Source organism: Lissotriton helveticus, chromosome 1_1 (genome assembly GCF_964261635.1).
Source record: "Lissotriton helveticus chromosome 1_1, aLisHel1.1, whole genome shotgun sequence".
NCBI lineage: Eukaryota > Metazoa > Chordata > Amphibia > Caudata > Salamandridae > Lissotriton > Lissotriton helveticus.
The window spans coordinates 2,034,135,551-2,034,146,495 of record NC_136057.1 but is presented as its reverse complement, the minus strand read 5'-3'; positions in this window follow the sequence as shown (position 1 = coordinate 2,034,146,495).

Here is a 10,945-nt window from a genome sequence, read left to right as displayed (position 1 = left end):
TCCAGAATAATGACCCACTTCTCACTCTTGCTGCATAGTTCCTTGAATACCCAGCAGTGGTCAGTCAACAATAAAAGTGTCAAGTTTGATATCCCTCATGGTTTAACTTCCTGCTAGAGAGAGAACAGGGTTTTCTGTATTGAAAATTTTTGACTCATCGAATGTAGTACAGAGGGTTAATATGCCTACTGCAAAGAGTGTGTACCATACAGATCACAGAACGGTATTTAATGTACATAGCTCAGTGGTTTACTGCTTTTTTCACAGAGATGCTTTAGGTACATGCAATTTATAACTTACAATCATAATACATCTAGCACAGTGAACTATGAACTGCCATCAAATAGCTGCATGCAAACTGCATGGTACAGGTTCTAAAGTTCTGTTATTTCCTCAGTCTTTCATTATCCTAATGTTGCTAAAATTAATTTGACTGGGTAGAAATACATTTTCATTGGTAAGTTCAACCACTGTGTTACGTTTTAAATCCTGAGTTTGTGCTTCTATCGACCAAACACTCTTAAAAAATGCCTACCAGTATGGATGAGATGTAAGCCCTCCACCTTGTTTTCCCTTTTGTCTTATGTAACATTTTGTAAACACTGATTTACACTCATATGATTCATTGTCTCTTTATGTGTGTGTAATATAAAGTGTTCCGACTCCCTTCAATGGTTTGAAAGGCACTATAAAACCAATCAAATACGTGTGAGGGGGACTATGGAGAGATGAGGGGCACTGTTGGAGGGTGAGAAGTGAAGGAATCATTGAAGAGCCCCAACAAGATTGTTGTACCCTGGTGCATTGTAAGGTCATCCTTTACTGTGCTCTAAAAGTGAATACAAATGAATATATAATGGAAATGTGTTGTAGAGTGCACCATTTTTGTCATTGTTTTCCAAACTTCTATTGAGGAGAGAACTTCCCTCCCACCAAGCCCCCTTTTTAGTGGTCAGGCTATCTTGCTGGGCTCACTCACTATAGAAAAGGGGATGATGGACGGAGCGCTTGATCAAATCAAACACTCACCCCCAGTCAACTGATCTGGGTTTAATCCATCACCATTCTTTAGCTCACTCAGCCACCCCAGTTCAGACATGGCTATATGCAAATCAGTCTGACCCTGTGCCTCATGGGAACAGTCCAGCCCGAACTGCCAAGCCATGTCTTCCCTGGACCGGAAACAAGCATCCTGGGAGCTAAAGAACGGTGATGGATTAAACCCAGATCAGTTGACTGGGGGTGAGTGTTTGTTTTGTCAACGCTCCGTCCATCACCACCTTTGGTTTTCCTTTGTTCGCCCTAAGTTGGCAGGGTATGCTCAGACGTGAGTCCCTTGCTCACTTTGCCACTGGAGTCAAGCAAGCCTGGCTGAAGACGGCTTTAATGCCAGAAACCGGTCCTGGGAAGCTTGACTCCGGTCCAGGGAAGACATGGCTTGGCAGTTCGGCTGGACTGTTCCCATGAGGCACAGGGTCAGACTGATTTGCATATGGCCATGTCTGAACTGGGGTGGTGGAGTGAGCTAAAGAACGGTGATGGATTAAACCCAGATCAGTTGACTGGGGGTGAGTGTTTGTATTGTCAACGCTCCATCCATCACCACCTTTGGTTTTTCTCTGTGCTCACTCACTATGCACTGTATGGGGGTTTTTCTGACAAATTTTTCCTGGGCTGCTTTGGGTTCCCAGTCCAGCCCTACTGAAGAGACCCATAAGGGAAATCTAGCTAAGAATCAGTTAACCATTTTGGACAAACTGTAAAGAATGGCGTTGCGTCTCCCATGTTGACCTCTGGAATCACTTTCCATCAGCCATGGAAGAACCATGGAAGAGCTAAAAGGGGCACAGAAGGATATGAAGAAGGATCTATATGGAGAGAGAGTGAGAGCAAGAGAGAAAAAGACATAGAGCTTTTTCCAGAAATTTGTTACCATTAATTACTACCATTATATCTGTGTATTGCATAAACGTTGCAGCAAAAATTTGCAAATACAATTGATACATTATAACTGAATATTAAAAGGATGAATGGTTAAGAGCCTTATTTACAGTTGGGCAGATGCAAAATATCTGATGAAAGGTGTCAGCTGTAATAAGAGTGCATTCATTTCAGTGGCACTATAATCAAAGCACCATTTATTGACAGGTGTCCCATTCCACTATACTCCAAATAAGACATTGTATTGTCACAACATTGAAAACAAATTATAGCCTCTGTTGTTGAAAATTTTAACTGTCCTGGATCCTCATGTAGCAAATAAGTTGCCGGGATGCAGATGGCTCCTGTGGAACCATCTTTAATTGTCAGCAACTCCGGGTCCATCATCGGTCGACTGTTATTCATGTTTCTATGTAAGAAAGGTAGCCAAAATGACAGTATTCCCCATCCTGGTGGTTAATTTGTATTTTAAAATAATATTGAAATCAAGAAATGCTCTCTCTCGGGTAGTACAGTTGAAAATCAGCTGTTCCTGGGGCTATATTCAAACCAGGTTCTGCACAAAAGGGACACAGTTCTATAATGTTTACAAATTTTAAGTAGGCCTTGATGTATCAATAGGAGAGTATGCCTGTGTTTCAATGTAGTACATTCATATCAATATAATTTTAAGACAATACTATAACTTGGAAAATGCATCAGAATAGTGAGCATGTTTCACTGGGGTTCAGACTCAAATATAAGATTAAGTGATGATAAGTGACTGCATCACAGACATGATCCACACTGGTTGTATGGCCTACAAATGTAAAGTCCAACTGTGAGCTATATATCACATAGGGAAGTTACATCTTTAAATAGAGAGAAATATGAACGAATCTCAGAAATAATATGTAAAAGAAATGGCTTGACTGTGAGATCTCAGCATTAGATACTCTGTCAAGACACAGCAGAAGGCATGCAGGATAACTGCACTGCAAACAACTGAAAGTTCTTTGACAAAAGGTTATTTAGATGGATTTCTTTTCTGCTGCTTGTTAAAGTGGTTGGCCAGGCTTATTAACATTGAAGCTGTTAATTGTAAATAGTACAAAAAAATGAAGCTTTCTTCATCAATGCTCACATGGCCCGCATGTCATGCATCAAATGCTGACGAAATCAGCTAGCATTACAACATTGATCACAGCACTGGCACTTTCACGTCTTACCTCATGATTTTACAGAATGATATAGCATCATTGACCATGCCAGGAAAAACAGGCTACTGTTGAGCATGATGCAGTGATATTAATCCAATTAAATATTTGCTGGGAAGTGGAGTAAATGTGCCTATAAAATAAGGCAAGCCAGTACATATCAAAGAAATCAGCTGGTAAGTACTAAAGTACCTTTAACCAGAGCACAAGGTTGCAACAGCGTAGATGAAGTTAGAAAAAATGCATTTTTCGTATTTTATTAATTTTTTAATATTTATAAGTGTGCAAACCTCAAGGGACACTGATGCCTAAGCACCATGGAACATGTTACAACGCAATACAATATTTATACAGTTATTTATTTATTTAGTAGCTTTATTAAAGTGAAGAGTGTCAGATTTCAACCACTCCAGACATATTTAAGAGAAGAGTTCCATACTTTGGACATGACATTCATCTAAAGGCCCGGAGCATGTGAACAGCCTTTATAAAGGCACGGGCAAGGATAGTAGGGTTGAGCTGTGTGCTATTAGGCAAACCCTATTCTACAGGGAACATCTCATTTATATCATGCTTGAATACTTGAGTTCCTGGACCACATGTAGTTATTTTTTAGTCTCATGTGAGGACTCAAAACGTTTCATTCACAATTTAGGTCTAACTTACAATTAACTGCAGAAAACAGCATTTACAAAAAAGTACAAAAAATCCTAACCAAAGCATTCACTGAAAAAAAGATTTTAAATTCTTGGGAAAATAGAGATCCACAAGTTGCGATATTAGGAGAGGTTGCTAGCAGGTATTACATGAGTTAATCCCATGACCCACGCTCATTAGGAGCAATGTGCAGCTAGACTCCAGTCACAGAAAGAATAAACAGGGAGTGTAGCAGTTCTGGGTTTAGAGAACATTGTTACATTGCCAGTGATGAGCAGGAAGTAGAAACAGAGAACTTGCAGCAGAAAACTTTACAGAAAGAATCAAAAGGAACCATCTGTAGAATTGACAAGCAAATATTCTGACTGTCTAAAGAAGGACTTTCAAACAAGGACAAATATATTCTGCAACAAGTGCAGAACAATAAGGATAAAGGTAGACGAGAAGGTAAGAACGGTCTGATGTTACAATGTAGCAAATTATTGTGTTGCTCTTGTGTCTGACTGCTTCATCAAGTGCATTCTTATTGGTGATTGTCTGAACCAGTTCAGGAGGTCACAGATGCTACTTGGCCACAACCGTGGGGGTTTAAGTCATGACGTCTTTTTTAGGTCTCGCCTGGCGTTAGCAGCGCGCATGCGCTGCCCTCGCCATGCGAGGGCTTCTTGGAATCACTATGGATTCCAAAGCTTTCAGAGGCGGACTTGAAGCCCCGCCCATCTTTTTCATACACTGACATCATCCTCCATGCTAAACGCTGGCTCATCATTGAAAAGGAGGTTTGTTACTCCCTCCTCGTTACCGCCCTGTCCACTTTTGGCCCCGCTGCCATCATCGAAACAGGACTGTCTGGAGTGTTGATTCTACTCATGCTCCTGTCCGTGGACTCCCTGTAGCGTGATACGATTAACTGTGGGTGATGGTAACTGATCTGCTCTGTGCTCAGAGAGCGTCCTGGGCGAATCCAAATATGGCGCCCTCTCCCACTCGACCTCTTGAATTGTCTTTGTATCAAAAATGTAGGAATAGGAAGACACCATTAGGGAGCGCCATAAAAAGCGCCATAAAAGATAAACAAACAAAAAAGCAGACAAAGGCGCCCATAGCCTTCAGAGAAAGTGTTTAAACACACCTTTCTTTGGACCTGTGTCATTGGGAGACTGCGGCCAGCGCCCTCCCTGGGTGTGAACCCAACTCACACATGTCAAAGACGAGCCCAACTTGAAGGTAAGGGGCTCCTCCGCTCTGTCCTGGGAGTGCTCTTACCGCCTCATACAAGAGAAGCTATCAGCCACCGGGCTGTGCTGCTGCTGATGGCTTCTGTGTCTTCCTCCTGGAAAGTAGCCTGGCTTTTGATCTTGATGCTGACCACCCTCAGCAAGGGTGAGAAGCTACTGGTGGTGCTACAGGATGGGGGTCTGTGGCCCAGTCTGTGCTCGCTAGTGAGGGAACTCGGGCAGCGAGGTCACCAGATTGTTCTGCTGGTGCAAGACATCAGCATTATAACAGGGCCGCCCCACCCCTACACTGTGAAGACCTACTCTGTGCCCTACACCAAAGAGTACTGGGCGTCCAAGGTCAAGTAGATCAGTCATTCCATCCTGAAGGAAGACTCCTTTCTAGAACAGATCCTTCCACTGTATCAGCGGATAGTCAACATGACCGAAATGATGTTCTCTGCATGTCGGCACTTGATGGATAACCTAGAGCTGCTCCAGAGTCTGCAGGAGGGTCAGTTTGATGTCCTACTCATGGACCCCATGTTTCCTTGTGGGCAGATAGTGGCTGAGTATCTATCTAGGCCATCTGTATTCTTCTCACAAACATTTCTATGTGGCTTCAACCATAAGGCCGCTCAGTGCCCAGGTCCTTCATTCATCTACCGAAGTTTGTTCACAGGCCACACGCACCACATGGTTAACATCCTGCGCTGTGGTTGATGGATCTCACAAGCTTCAAAGAGTCCAGCCTGACCAGGGCTGGTTGGTGCATTTCACTGTGTTCAGAGAAATCACCCTGCCCTGTGGCTGGTGTTATTTGCTCACCCACTCCTATTTTCTTTGCATTCCTGTATTCTAAGTGACAGAGAATGCGAATCCACAAGAAGCTGCATGTAAAGCAACGTACAGGGTGAGTGCGCATCTTAAGCCTGGTGAGGGGCATGTTGAGCCCTCTGGCTTGTGGGCGTTCTCCGTCAAGTCAAGTCACCCAGTCTTCAGAGCGGCCCCGTAAACGTCCTCCTCCCCGTTGTTCCCAGCAGACAAACCCCTTTATATTTCGAAGACGAGTTGCGAAAGGGGACTCACGAGAGCCATCATAAATAATAAGCATTAAAAATGCAGTAGGTTTCAACTTTAATTTTAAAGCCATTAGCTTTGCAATAAAATACCATTAGCAAAGCAAATGGCTTTAACTTAATCAAAGGCGAGACCTATTGCATTTTCAATGCTTGTTTACTTTGGAGCTGGGCCAAATACTCCTCTGAAGCCTTCGTCTCTCGGGGAGACAGTCCAAGACTTCGTTGGGAGTTCTGAGTCTCTTCCCTCCACACTACTTTAGTGGGGATGAACCAAGTGCTTTTCTTTTCAAGAAAAGTACTTTATTCACCAAAGAAGTACATTTTTATATAATACTATTCTATGGAGGCTATTACCGAGACAAACAGAAGCTTTAGGTTTAAGCACTGATGCATATTCACATTTCAAAATTGAACAATTTCCCCAAGAACACTAACCCATATGCCACTCCATATGCTTTGACTCGGCAGCTCTCTTATGTGGGTCATAATCATTACAACAAAGTCCTACCAAAAAGTTAGTCAAGGTCTCAATCGGTGGTTTATTCAGGCTGTAGCATTCATTACCTGTGATGAATTGCGGTCGGACTCTCCAACCATGCGTGTGACTTTTCACTTTTTCTGCCGCACAAATATGAGCAATCACGCTCGCGATCACAGGTCAGTAACTCAAGTTATGTTCTTCCAACCTACTAATAAGGAAATTGTTTCTTCAAAAATTAATAATTTAAAGGGTTAAGCCCTTGGCCAACAGAAATATTAAACTGGTGACATTGAAGATGGTCTTTATATTTTTGATTTCTTTGGGTTGTTCCATTGGGGAGTTGTTCATTCTGTACTTTATCCACCCTCTTCTTAGTTTTTAATAGGTACATGATTGAATTTTGGACCTTTTCCTGTTCCTGCATAAGTGGTTGCCGGATTTGTGTAATATCAGGAAATTGTGCTCCCTTTCTTTTTCCAAATTAGTCCTTTAGTGCCTAGAGGACGCTGCATACTCTGTCAGATTTTCTTAGGCTTTGCTGGAAGGAGGCCAAGACGTTTGGTTGTAGGCAATCAGTTGGTTATTCTCCTGGAAAGGACTTTAAGACTCTAAATTCGCTTGTGGCTCCAAGTATTACATTATTTCAGCCTCTTAGACATCATCCTCTAGGCAGATATGTCCGCTCCCAGCCTGCATTTGAAAACCAGTCTGGTGAGCATTTTCTCATGTGATGATGCTTAGATGGGGCAGGCTTTCCTTAGGGACTTGTACAGCTGAATTTTCCTGCACATAAAAATGCCTTCCCTTTCAAAATTTCATGTTTTTGTGTTTCTCATTGGTATGAAGGAAGAGAGACTTGGACATACCAGTTGGTACATCTCGCATAGTGTGTCCTCTGCCTCCACTCATCTCAAACTTCATTCTTCTACTCTTTCCAATCCACTACCCTATTCTCACCCTATACCTCTCTCAAAATATCCTCTACATCCGCCCTCCCATTCATACCAAAACCCATACCACTTCCATGATCTCCAAAATAACCCTTTTTAGTCTCTTCCCTCCTCTGTGCCTCCTTGCATCATCTATTCAGATCTCCCAAACAAGCCTTTCTAAACCCTTCCCTCTGACTCTTCCCCCTCACCTCCCCTTTACTCATCCCAAACCCCCTCCTATTGCTACTGAACTAAAAAAAAAGAAACCTTTTTAGACCCATCCCTTTTCTATCCCTCGACTAGCCTTTTACAATCCAAATAACAGACTAACATGTCCACCACTCAAATTAATTTCATATTTTCCTGGACTAATTCACCATTAATCATTGTTTGGTTCCAGAGTAGCGTGCTACTCACTGAAAAGTGCTTCAACACCTCATCAGGGGTAGCAAGCGCTATATAAATGCAAACCCGTCCCACTTATGTCTCTCCACTATCCTTCTCAATCCAAATAACAGACCAACGTATCCTCCGCTGAAATGAATTCCATATTTTCACTATACTAATTCACCACTAATCCTTTTGGGTTCCGGAGTAGCATGCTACTCACCAAACAAGCGCTTTGACGCCTCGTCTGGGGTAGTAAGCACAATATAAATGCAATTACAATAAAATACATTTACAGGGACTCAATCAGGCAACATTGCCTCCTGCTCTTCACATTGGACTGATAGAAGCTGCAGTGGCATGGGTGAGGGTACTCTGATCAGGCAGCTCTGGCACCAATGACTGAGGTATTCTTTCATAAGATTGATGATGCAGCATTGTGTTTGAGTGTAGCAAAGGCAGAGTAAACATGTCCTCTGGTCTTCCAACAGGTAGTCACTTGAGCAGGCAAACTGATAAATGTAAAGTTCATATTGGCTTGTCTTGGGCATGGGGGACTTCTGGAGGCCCTTGGGCATACCAACCTTAACTCCAGGCACATTCCTAACAGTCCACTCCACCTTGGATGCTACTCTCTCAGAAGACTGCAACTGGGCTTCGCTTCTTTGGGCAGACAGATTCTGGGGGAGAAGTCACTTATTCTTCCTCTCAGCATGCTGGCAAATGCCCAGGTCTCAGTCAGTCCCACAACTCTACAGTAATATGCACAGACAGAAGGTGATATGCCTTCACTTCTGGGAGACTATCTATCAGATACATCAGCCCCAGATCCCATCAGCTCTTTGAGTACCTTTCCTTGGCAAGTGAAGAAGCTTAAAACTGAAAAAAGTGGGAAAGTAAAGAGGTTATTGAGCAGTAAGAGCAAACAACTGACCACACCACCACTCCTGTACATTAGCTATCTCTATGGTGCTGTGGTCAAAAGTCCAAATGATCACACCTGGAAAAGGATCAGCTACGATTATGAGCCTCTATTTGGCAGACAGTGTAATTGTCAATGATCTTCCATTGGAAAGACGGGGTTAGTAACTGGGCAGTAATCACAAACCATAGTGCTATCAAGGGTGAGTTCTTTCAAAATGGAGGAATAAGATCCATTTCCAAAGTGGATGAATCAGGCTTAGAGGCAAGAAAGCACTAACAATGTTACTTAAAAGAGCCTGCACTTCTTCACAAAGTCTTTAATATATTTTGCAGATAAGAAATCATCTAGATTAATAAGTTAGGTGACAGATGTAACTTCCAAGGAAAATATAAAATTTGATATTTCAACAAACTGATTTCAGGAGGGAGTGTCCTATGCCTACATGGAGGGATGACTAAAGGAACACTCTGAGCCATTATCTTCTCCTGAATGAATAAGTTATAGCTGGTTGTACATGTAGACTCTCATTAAATTGTTGAGGAAGAGTAGCAGAGAGGAAAAATGCCAGGGAACCATGTTACTCATCACTTTTCACCCTACAGCCTGTACACATTGGCAGTTATTACTGTTATCTATGCCATATTATTGCTGCACCTCCTGGTGATTTCTTGCAATGTTTCTTGTAGCTGAACACTACCAGAAACTTGGCTTCAACATCCCTGGTGCGCAGCCCATCCACCAATCTGCTTCTCATTTTATTATTTCGTCAGACTTGGTAAAAAAAATTCCACAGTCAACTCATTAAAGGAATTTCCTAGCAAAAGGTTTGCATGTATATGGCATATTTCTCAACAGCAGAATGCTAGACTTTGTTAAGTAATTATGGTTCACCAAAGTGGTACAACTTCCATTATCGGTGATACTGCCCCTTAACCTGGCAATGACACTACTAGCAGTTTCGGGTAGTTGATCATAGAAGTAGGACACAGGTGTTTCATTTGAAATCCAGAATGGAGACTGCCTATCAACTCCTCCTGGTAAATCCATATAGCAGATCACAATTCTGCCATGCCTTCTCCTGAAGGTACGTGTAGCATTTATGAGAGTGCTCAGGAAACATATTAGGTTAACGTTGTATACATAGCTCCATGGTCATAGGAGGTTACACAGGGTTCATTGTAGCCAAGCCTGGTGCTGCGCCAGTCTCTGAATGCCAAACCATAATTTGCTCCTCTCAGCTCAGCCCTCTCTTTGGAATGTTTTTAAAGGCAACTGCTATTGTATGTCTCAAATACGTATCACGAAAGAAGGAAAAAGAGATATTCCGTTGTTCACAGGTTACTAGCTAAATCAATTCCGTAAAGCCAGATGTAATGTGGCCTGAACAACAATTATGAAACGAAATGGCCACAAGGCAGCATCACCCTACACACTGCCTCATGCAATATCCCCACATCCTTTGCTATGTATTGCTAGAAAGAATTGCATCAGCTGTTATCCTCAAAATAAGGTGGACCGTTTCACATAGAACTAAATTGTTTTCCCTAGAAAAGGACCCACTAAAAATGCACTTTGAGCTCATTGGTTCCCCGCAAAGTTTATAGTTAACTTTGAATCTGACCGGTCATTGGTATCTGCAAACTGTCCACAATACTGGACAGAAGCCTCCTCATGCAACATATCAGGGTCCCCCTCTCACTCTCGGAGCTCTGCACAACCATGAAGTGGATGGTGAGAACCAGAAATCTCTGCTGTTTCCTTTTTAGGAAACTGAGAATGAGACTTAGCTGCTGATGAACACAGAGGTGGACTGCTCTTTGAGGAGGACGACCTACTTTGTTTAGCTAGAGACTCTGGGCCTGATGTGGAGTTTGGCAAATAGGTTACTCCATCACAAACGTGATGGACTACCCTGTTTGTTCAAGTCTCAATCCCCCTGCCTCATGATAGATCGGTGGACCTTAATTTTCCATTGGCTTTTGGCTCTACAGACAAAAAAGTCAATCCCACAGCCAAACAGAGTAGGGGCCTTCAGAGGAAGTACATTACAATGCCCACCCTACTTAAGGCAGATGTGTAATATCTTTTTTCTGTCAGTCACAGCTTGGAAAAACCTAATGGTGAGAG